Source organism: Carlito syrichta, unplaced genomic scaffold (genome assembly GCF_000164805.1).
Source record: "Carlito syrichta isolate Samal-C Ts95f unplaced genomic scaffold, Tarsius_syrichta-2.0.1 Scaffold314364, whole genome shotgun sequence".
NCBI lineage: Eukaryota > Metazoa > Chordata > Mammalia > Primates > Tarsiidae > Carlito > Carlito syrichta.
Window position 1 is genome coordinate 87,639 of NW_007258460.1, and position 11,788 is coordinate 99,426.

Sequence of the window (11,788 nt, forward strand, 5' to 3'; positions counted from 1 at the left end):
TTTACAAAATATTTTTTGAATATATTATCTCATCTAAGCTTCACGATGACAGACATCCTTGTTTTGTTCATTAGTGCATCCTACGTGCTTAAAATTCTGCCTGACATATGGTAGGCTGTCAACAAATATACATTTAATTTTACCCAATCTTCCTAGCCCCCACATTTTACAGAAGAGGGAGTAATATTAGATTTTCTTTTACTGACATATCCAGGGTCCCCCATGATGGATAACAGGCAGAGGTGGGCTGATCATCTTGTAGCTCTCTAGCTGTTTGTTTTGAAAGAACCCAAAGGCAAACATTTTGATCAATTCTCTAGGCACTGGGGTCCTCCTCACCTAGTCTTTGTACTACTCCTAGCTGAGGTTTTAGAGCCACCTGGTAATCAGGTAAGTGGCACTCTCAGCCTAGCAGGAAGTGTAGAAGTGAAAACGTTGCAGTTGTCCTTTTGGTCTGTAGGTGGAAGCAGCTCTGCATTTTCAGTTAAGCAAAAGAGCAAGATAGATAATTTTGTGTTAATAATGTTTCCGCTAGTGTCACAAAATGTTCCTTCTGTATTCATTATAATAATGTGAGTTCTTATAAGTAAGCTAATTTATACCTCATCTCATGAATAAATTTCTCACTTCTTTTTAAATTCCCAGTACTCACTGGAAAAATTTAGACAATAAAGTTGCTTGCTGTTTTCAAAGGAAAGACTGGCTATAACCAATGGCAAAACAAATTGATGGTTAAAAGCTGGGACCTCAGAGTCAGGCAGAATCAAGTTAAGCTTAGGCCACTTAATATATGTCAGATCTTGAGCAAGCTACTTAATATTTCTGAGGCTATCTTCTTGTCAATAAAGTGAAAATTGTGACTCTGTCTCATAAAACGACTGAAAAATAAACAACAACTTATAAAGGTTTGAATACAGTGCATAGAACATAATAAAAAATAAAAAAATTATAGCTATCTTGATTATGTTACAAACTTGCTTTTTTCCATATGTGCCATATATACACATATATGTTAGTGTGTGTATATATATATATATATATATATATACACATATGTATATACGTATCTATTCAACTATATCTATATATAAAACAACTTGGTAAATTGAACACACTGGAAACAAAAGGTGCAATCATTAAAAAAAATATTATTCTTGTCAGCGATGGTACTTTCAAATCCATTTGGTTTGGGCCAATTCTTTCACTGCCTCTTATATAAAATATAGGGCAAGTTCCATGACATTCTTTTACTTTCAGATAATATAAATTTTTTCAGTCATTTCAAAGCACAAAGGTGCAACTTCATTCCAATGATGCAAATATCTCTATGTCTGTACACAGGCCAGTCTCTTTGCAGCTACTCTTCCATCATGCAGGTATCAGAGCAATGTACCTGTTATAATCATTGTCCTTTAGAGTTTTTGATCTGGAGATGTACAGTAGTTCACTGTGTCTCTCCAGACCCAGGGAACAAACACCAAGCTTTCAGAGTATATGAGTTGAAGCCTTATTCTTTATCCTTAAAGTGGGGTAAAAAACTCCATTGCCCCCCACCTCGATGGTGACATGAAAGTAACTCTCTCCAAAAATTCTCTTAATCTTTAACTCCTTTTTTGGAATTAACCTTATTTTTAGGGGATTGGGAGAGGATAACCAGTCCATCAGGAGTTGTGAAACTGGTTCTCAGACATCTTTTTTGCAACTCCAGTCTGGGGTCTCTCATTTCATTTTGAAATGTAGTACTTAGTGTTTAGTGTCAAAACTGGGAGAGAAATGAATTTAATTGAAAAACCTTTTACACAGGCTTGTATGATATTAGACTGGAGTGCTAGTATTCATCCTGGGAGTACCAGAACTGAAATTGTTGCATTTACTCCTGGGTACCACCATTTAAGATAAACTAAAGCCCGTCTAGAGAAGAATCTTCCAGTTAGTGAGATTAATGAGGAGATTAACAACCATCTCACATGAGGCGTGACTGAAGGAGGCTGGGATGAAAAAGGTATTTTAAACATAAAAAGGGAACAGAATAAACATGACAGTGAATTTTAAATAATAGGGAGGATGTCCCAAAGTAGTTATGATTAAGAGACTTTAGAGAACACAATTGGAAAATAGTGTAAAGGTACAGAGAAGCAGAATTGTACTTAACTGAAGAACTTTCCAATAATTAGAATGGAATGAAAGGGAAATGGTCTGGTATAGTGGTTTTCCTGACATTGAAGTTTCAAATAGAGGCAAGATCACCATTTGTGGAAATGTTACCTAGAGAGCTTATGAATCAGTTCATGATGGAAATAATCAACCAATCCAATCTGGAGAGTGCTTGGGAGAACACGGGGGCCTGGACAATTTATGCTCTTACTTTATCTGTTACCTTACATAGAATTTGAGTTTTACTTAAGTCAAACCTTAGAGATAACTCAGTGAGTCATTCATTAAAAATCACACTTCAAATTCAGCAGCAAGACATATGTCATTACTCATTCTGTAACTTATTTCACCTGGAAAAACAAGATGTTCGTCATGGTAGAGCAAGATTAAGCCATTGAGATTGCTTTGGGTGAACCAGGAAGGAATAAACCTGGTGTTAAAGGTTAGTATCTTACTCCCTCTGAGTTAGCAGCTAACTCATGATGTCATCCTGGCATGAAACTTTTCTCCTGAACGCCCTATACCTTTCCACAAATATCATATGTTCATTATGAAATAGGAAGTAAAATTAATCCATCTGAACCAGGCTTTCTCTCACAAGTTGAATTTTTTTCAATTTACTCAGAAACATTCACTTGACCATTATTAATTTATTCTCACCATTTCATATTTCCTTCTTCTTTTCTCTCCAAATATTTATGCAATCTTTTGTGGAGTCAGTGCCAACTCTGCTTTTTAAATCATAAAGGCTATGTGGATGGTGAATGTTCAGTGTATATTTAACCCCTGATGAGCAAGGACACAGTGAAATTGTCAGGAAATTGTAGGAAACTCTCATATAGACTGTTGCAGGTTGTGTCCATATCATTGCACCCATGCCCACCTTTCCAGTTCAGTTAGCTTAACTGATATATTTTTAACTCAGTGAATCTGCTCCCACCTAAATAGTCTGGAATAATAAGTGGGATCACTACATAAGACATTAGATAACTAACGTGCCATTTTATTTGATATAGTGATGGTAAATATCAGAGATATACATATGTTTTCAAGGGCTGAGAGACAGGAGGACACAGTATAAAATTAAAAAGCAGTGAGTGAGTGATCTAGTACATGGTTAGGACAGTACATGAAAATGAAGCTGGAATGGCACTTATAGTAACCTTGTGGAAGATCTTCAGTTCTAGATGAAGGCATATGAATTAACTGGAACTTATCTTTGAGAACCACTGAAGGTTTTAGGCAAAAGAATAAGAGTGATCAAATGGTAGACAGATTAGGTAGCATCCATTTTTACTGCTACCTGTAAATTTAACTCCTGTCTGCCTTAATTATTAGCTTTTAAACCAGAGTGAGCTCCCACCATCCAGGGGTGGGGACTTTGTTTGTTTGTTTAAACTTAAGCCCAATGACTATAGGGAAATTGTGTGATTAGTTTTACTGTATGCTGGATTTCAATACATATATCTTAAGTGAATGAATTCTACTTGTCAGACATTGTGCTAGGCACTAGAAATTAATCAGTGAACAAGATATTCTAGTGGAGGGATCATATCCAATAATATTTTGGTTCTCAATAGACATTTGCTATCTCTTTATCAGATATGTCAACTGTGAGCATTCTGCAGAGATCCTTCCAAGGTGACCTGTAAGATGACCAAGTAAGCATAGTTTATTTGGAATATATTTTAAATTCAAGAGGCAGAGCATTTTGATAGAATATACTGGACTTAGGTACTTGGTATCAGTCCAAGGTATATTTAAAATATTTTTAGCTTATATTATATGGCAAAAAGGAAGGTGGGACTTTAACAATTGTCCAGTAAATGTGATCATTTTAGATAGCCAATCCATGTAACTAAAGCTCAAAACAACAAAAAAAAAGTAAATTTATTTGTCTATACCTCAAATAAGTAGAAGTGTATATTCCAGTTTTTGAAGAATTAGTGGAAGGAACTCTTTATTAATATTTCTCATGTTAATCATATTTGAATATATAAACATTTTCATTTATGTTATTTTATTTTTACTAAAATATATAATTGGAAAGCTATCATATCACCATTTTACAGATGAGAAAAATGAAGACCATTTAAGTGACTTAGCCAACCTAACAGAGCTAGAAAGTGGCAGAATCAGTGTTTGGATCCAAGACAAACAAAGTGGAATACAGACAAGTGAACAGTGGAAATTACAAAAGCTGATATGGATGATTCAGGGAAATGGAAGTCCTGCCGAGGAGAGCAAGGCCTACTCAAAACTGGCACCTGTTCAAGGACAGGCTTCCACTCCACCTATTACTTGTACAATACCCTGACTCATTAAGATCCTAAGTCAGGATTTATATGTAAAATCTTTGCCTGCTTTTGAATAGGATGGAATCAGGGCCTGGCACTCATGATATCTAGATTATCACCCTAGTTCCATGAAAGTTATTTGCTGAAACTATGAAGCAGTCACCTTATACCCTTGAATATATCAGTGAAGTCATTTCAACCAACCTGCCCTCAGGGAAACATCACTCATGAAGGATGGAAGATTCTATTATACTTTATATCCTGTTTTATACATATGTGGAAACATTAAGTTCTGTCCACCCCTGGATGGTGGGAGCTCACTCTGGTTTAAAATCTAATAATTAAGGCAGATAGGAGTTAAATTTACAGGTAGCAGTAAAAAAGGATGCTACCTAATCTGTCTACCATTTGATCACTCTTATTCTTTTGCCTAAAACCTTCAGTGGCTCTCAAAGATAAGTTCCAGTTAATTCATACTCCTTCAAGGAGAACTTCCATTTTTAACTCTTCTCTCTCTTGTCTCCTGATACTACCTACTGATAACCACTTTCATCTTCAAGGATCTTCTCAATTGCTATCTCTTCATGAGTGCATTGTGAGTCCCCATTTGCATGTAATCTCCTCTTCAAATTAATATTAACCATTTTCTTCTTGTAATAATAATTATATGAGGCAGTCATTATTTTACATTTAATGAATGAGGAAACAGCTGATTGGGGTGGTAACTTAACTTATCCCAGTTTTTACAACTAGGAAATAATGGAGCCACATTTTCAAACCAGGTCTGACTGACTCCAGAGAACATGGTCCTAAATGCAATGTCGACTTCTGTCTTGCATTATTACCATACCTCTTTCTACTAGATCACTGGACACCAATGGTTAATATCGGCAGAAGCGTTGGAGATAATCTTGTTCAGCCCCTCATTTTACAGATGAATATATGGAGGCTCCAGGAGAGTTTTTCACCCAGGGTAATGTAGCTGTTAATGAGACAGATAAGACAAGAGTTCTTCACTTTCTCCTGTGCCTATAAGAATTATAAGGACAGAGAGGTCACCTGCTCACCCTCTTATCATCCATAGAACTGCACACACATCTTGCTCATAGAAAGTTTTTAAATAACTAAATTTCATTGGACTTTTTAATGATCAAAAATCACTAATTTGAAAACAGTTATCTGAATTTATTGTGGATATTAATAGATGTATTGAATACAAACTAGTAACTGTAATTTATCTTCATATCTAAGGAGAATTCAAATACAGGATCTCAAGACATTATTTTTATTTGTATGTTTGTTGTTGTTGTTGTTGTCTTACCAGTGACCAGAAAAGTTCCACTAAACTAAACTGATTTTATAAAGCCCAAAATGGAACATAAGAGAACAAACTCTTAGGATAGAAGGATCATAATCACATTACTTTCTCCGTTTTAGTGAAATGTTTCAACCCCAGAATTTAAGCACCAGTGAAAAAAAGTTCTTTGGGGACCAAATGCATGAGCATTTTCTTAGTAGCTCCTTTACCACATTTCTTTCCACTACCATTTTAAAGATTTTCATCACTGTCAGGATAAAATACAAAGTATTTAGCATGGCATGCAAGATCTTTCCCAATCTGGCCCTTCTTTGTTCTCTATACTCCCTTTTATGAGTTCCTATTATGTGCCCTGTTTTCTTGCTATTCTGAAATATGTGCAGCATTCTCTGGCATCTGGGAAATGTTCTCCTCTTTGCCTGGAAGATCCATATCCTCCTGTCTTCACCCCCTCATCACTTAACTAATTCCTTTGCACCTTCTAGACTCAGTTTTTGTTCAGTTAATTAATTGTAAAACATGCTTGATCACGAAAATCACCTGGGAGTAGTTATCAAAAATCAGATGCCCACATATATGGTGATTTCCAGACATTGTAATTGCTTAAGATTGGATCACCAGAGGATTCTGGTAAATCACTGCCTGAGATAACTACTCAGAACCAACTCCTTCCTATTACATCAGTTATCAGACTGTGATTCTGTGTCTCTTCTTCCTACCAGGGTGGGAGCTCCCTATGGGCAGAGACATGCCTTCCATTTCTCTAATGGCTGCATTAGATCAGTAATGAAATTTGGATAAATAAATGAATAAATCGGTTAGCCAAATCAATAGCTTTTTAACTCAATTTGTTTTTTCTGCTTACGATATGGTCATACCTGCCCCTTTATTTTCTATTACTTTTTCAGACCTGCTTGGTTAAAGTTAATGTATATTAACTTTATATTATACCTTACTGTATATTAATATTTTCATGATAGACTTTTTTGTTCATTTTTCTGCTATACCACTTTATAGTCTTTAAAAAATTTTATTATAGTGATATTGAGTACAAATGAGGATTGACTACATAAGTAGGCTGAATGCAGTAAAATTTGGGCTTCTAACTGGTCCACTCCCTCCAGGAGTGGACCAGGTACCCTTTGTGTTGTCATGTGCCCTCCACTCCTCCCTCCCCCCTTCCCTAGCATTGTCCAGCAACTGCCAAACTGCCAATCCCTCCCTTATGCTAATGTGACCAATGTTCAGGTCCGACTTATGAGCAAGAAAATGCGGTATTCAGTTCTTTGTTTCTGTAATAGTTCGCTTAGTATTATCGTCTCTAATTCCATCCAATTTGCTGTGAAACCCATGATTTTTACTATTTATGACTATGCAATACTCCATCTTATGTATGTATCACATTTTCTTTATCCAGTCCACTTTTGATGGGGAGCACTATTCACTTTTTAGTCTTATATTTATGTATTTGTGCATCTCTCCCACTGAGTTCTGAAATCCTGGAGTCACAGATTAAGTATTTTCTTTTCAGTTTTGTGATTACTTCTGTAATCATCTTGGCTGTTGAGTTAAATAAAACATTTTTATTTCTTTAATTTTTTAACATTCCACAGAAATACTGTTCTCTTCTATAAGCACTTGAGAAGATATTTTAGGCTCAAATTGGGTACACAATTCTTAATAATAAATAAATATGTAATTGATGGTTTCAGTACAATTCCAAAGGCAAAGATATGAATTTGCAGATTGTGCTTTAACCATTCAACCCTAATGTCCCATTCATTCCAAGCTATTCCTAGGAGGACCTGCCAGCAAAAAATAGTACTATAAAAGAGAATGGTTTTAATGCTTGGCAAAATGAAGGTGGTTACTGGAATTATCATGCCAGATGTGAACTGTGATCAAGATCCTCGGACAACAGAGACATAAATTTTGATCCAAGTGAATAATCAGGAATTTGTTTTGTTTTGTTTTGATAATGGAAGTGCTTAAGTGAGGCAAGAGCAAAGAAATGAACAAGAATCAGAGAAGGAAGGTGACTAGAGGAAAGTAATCACATAAATAGAAAAGTCAAATCTTCCAAAAATTGAAAATCTATAAAGTACTCATTTTGTATTACCTTGCAAATACCTTGCTGGGTAGTGAGAAGACCCTCAAAGACAATAAACTGGGATCAATTTTGAATGCTACATAGATAAATGAAGAACAAATAAATGCATGAATGAATATCTTGTTTTACTCATGCCTGTAATTACGAGGAGTATCATCACAATCTGTTCTCTAATTCCTTACTATCCTTTCTGTGCAGAAATGTCTAAATCTCTTAGCTGAAACTAATATCAACCATAAAATAAATTGGTTTTTTCCTTGGTGGTCCATGGTCATGTATAAAGTACTTCCTCTAAATTCCATCTCACACTCTTTTTTTCAGCTGAGTTCCCGTAATGGCCAATAGCTTTTTCTGGATCTATAACCAGTCTACACTCATAGCCCTGGCATTCCAAGAAGCCCAGGGGCTGGAGCAAAATTAAATGCCAAGTTTGCAAAACAAAATGAGACAGCCTAAATCCCCTTGGTCAGTTAACATTTGCAAAAATGCTGTCAGTAAGTTATTAAACAAACATTATTTCTTTGACCTTCAGGAATTATATATGAAAGAACAAGGTGGGGTTGCTTATCATTGATCCTAAAGTGCATCTCACTAACTGGAGTTTAAATATCCCTTCTGAATAAATAAATACAGGAAGGTAAAGTGCAAGAAGAAGAGAAACAGAAGGATAATACTTCACAATAGCATGTAAGGTATCTTTGAAAGTTTTGTAAACATAACCTTCTTTCTGTAAAGAAATATAGTACAGTATAAAACCAAGATACTTGTCAATCTAATGCTATGTAACTTATGTAACACATCCCTATTACTATCCTTATTTTGAGACATCAAAAATCCAATGATAGACCTATTTATTTTCTGCTTATATATAATTAATAATGCTTAAAACTATACCAAATATAGTGCTGAAGATATATCCGCATATAATACCTGTAGAATTTTTGAAATCTTGTTTTAGGTTTAGCAAATTTCAGTCTTGTTTAAACCAAGCTTGTTTTTGGTTATTTTAGCAAACTGGTCTTGTCCTTTGGAAAAATGAAGGAATGCAAACTAAAGAACTGAGACAGACAAGTGATATGCCTGGATTTAGCTAGAAAGTCTGGGTGTGGGAAAGAACTCAAAATCTTACTTGCTGAATTCCATGTGCTGTATGTTTGAGGTCCAACCACAAGAGGAAGGTTTTCCAAACAGATAGCCAAAAGCGAGTTCAGTCCTGCAGAGTGATGAAGAATGGAGTGTTTCGGGTGTTAGAAAGGTCAAGAGAGAGAAATAAACACTTAGCTTGCCACTCCTTTCAAAGGCATGCTTTTTAAGCTGTGAACATTTTCTGGTCTAAAGCAATTCATGGAACTTGTTGATAACTTGTACATTTGGCCCTGTACACATTGAGGACCTCTGACTGCCTCAGAGGAAAACATCATTCTCTCTCTCTCTCTCTCTCTCTCTCTCTCTCTCTCTCTCTCTCTCTCTCTCTCTCTCTGTCTCTGTCTTTCTATCTCTCTCTCCCATGCACACACAGTTTTTCAGTGTTGGGAGGAAAATAGAGATACATAATGTTGCATCCACAGATTGATAGTCCCACTTCTCATATGGTAGACCAGTCTGGATTCTTGGAATCTGGAGATTTTTCCCTGCCTTTTGTTCTTTTCAGAACCTTTCTTTGTCTGAGTTCCATGATTATATGAGATAAAACCTAACAAGTTTAAATTCTTCTGCCTAAAATTCTCACTCATTCTTTCATCTTTCAGAAAAAAAGAGAAGCATTTGGTTCTAAATTGTTTCCACTGAGAAGTTTCTTCCTTTCAAAGGGGAAAGAAGGGGTTGGAGTGGGGGAGGAGTCAGAAGTTTCTTAATAAGTAAGAGAGTCTTTTAATAGCAAGATAAATGTATAAGGATCTCTCAGGTCTCTTTTCAGACCACCAAAGCAATACTTCTCTGTCATATATTTTAAAAAATATGGGTACTTTCTAGACAACTTAAAATATATCACTGTCATATATATTTCCTACATCATTGACTGGGTCTGAAGAATTTATTCATACAGTAAAGATGCTTCCTGAGCACAGTGCTGATACTGGATAATTAGGGATGACTAAGAGTCTATTCTCTAGAAGCTCACAGTCTATCCTGAGCACAAAAACATTATTCAAGACAATGCAAATTAGTTAAATGCACTGTATTCCAACTAGATTTAATACCCTCTCTTCACACTTAAGGTTAGAAAAGGATAGTTTTTCTTAGTACCTTTATGCTAAAAACAGAATTAAGTCAAAATTTCTTCTTAAGCTTGTCAAGAAGATTAGGAATCAGAGAACATACTTGTTTTTCCATAAATAGTCACTCATAAGATTATACAAGTCTGTATGATTAATGAAATTATTCAAAAATGCTGTATCGTCATAGGTAGGAAGTGAGAATTTGCTAGCTAATAGACTAAGTGATTGCCTAAAGATGAAGGTAGATTATGGATGATGAATAGGGAGAGCCGACTGTGTGAGCCAATGGACTAAGGATCTGGAAGACCTCAACTCAGACAGATATTCATTATATTAGGAAAAATATATCACTGCTTTGAGCCTTATTCTCAGAGCATAAAGAAGCATGGAAGAGAATTAGCTCTTAAAAATCTTATTCTACGCCGGGCTCGGTGGCTCAGCCTGTAATCCCGCGCCTTTGGGAGGCCGAGGTGAGTGGATTGCCTGAGCCCATGGGTTCGAGACCTGCCTGGGCAGCGAGACCTCATCTCTACAATAAATCAAAAAATCAGCCGAGCGTGGTAACGCGCACCTGTAATTCCGGCTACTTGGAAGGCTGAGGTGGAAGGATCGCTGGAGCTCAGCAGGTCAAGGCTGCGGTGGCCGGGAGCGGCCACTGCACTCCAGTCTGGGCGACAGAGTGAGACTCCAGCTCAAAAAAAAAAAAAATCTTATTTTAAATTGGATTCTTTAAAAACACTATGTATGTCAAATAAAGGTCACTTGAGAAACAGAAAGAATCAGGCTGGTTATGTCAGGGATTGGAAGATAACAAAAAAACCGACTGCCCTTTGAAGAGTCCCGCAAATATCAGCATGTACACTAAGGATTGAGACACAGGCAGAAATGCCCAAAGGAAGAGAGAGGTGAGAGGTTAAAGATTGGGGCCAACAGCCAGGAAACAAATGCCAACCTTTATGTATCCCCTTAAGGAAAGAATTGAAAGAAAGCTAATTTGAATATAATTGGTAGGTACCAAGGGCCATATTGTGTACTCCCATAAATGCTACCTTATTTAATTCTACTTTGCTTTTGAGGAAGTTAGAGTTCAGAGAATGTTAGTCACTTTCCCAAGTTTCAGGTGACATAAAGGATCTGGGTATCCATTCTAAAAGGTTCTAGTAATGAGGCTAACAGTGATTCCTACCTCTTTTTGCAAAGCTGTTCAACTCTTAAGTTGAAAAATAAAATCTCCAAATGCTATTCTAATGCAAAGTTTATCATTAGTCAAGTTTCAGGTATAGTAAGCTTTGATGGGACGTGAGCTAGGTGGAAATTGAGGAAGGCTTGGAGATAAGGCTTGAGACAACTCACACAGGTATTCGCATTAGACACATTTCACACTGGACAGGTATTCACATTAGACACATTTCACATTGGAGTAGATGCTCAGAGTTATACTAAGATTCCCGAGATGTGAGGGCAGACAGCTCAAGAAGGAGAGCACAGAAACAGATTATTGTGTCCATGGACAGGCAGAATTTCAACCAGGCAGATGTTCAGTCCATCCAGGACAGTGGACATGTGGGCTCCAATGTCAAGGAGTCTGGTGTTTTCCAACTCACAGAATGAAGGAGAATGGCAGAAACTTTGAGGGACTGGGCACCTGACTTGGATCTAGCATTCAGGAGTGGGCAAAACCATAAATTGTACA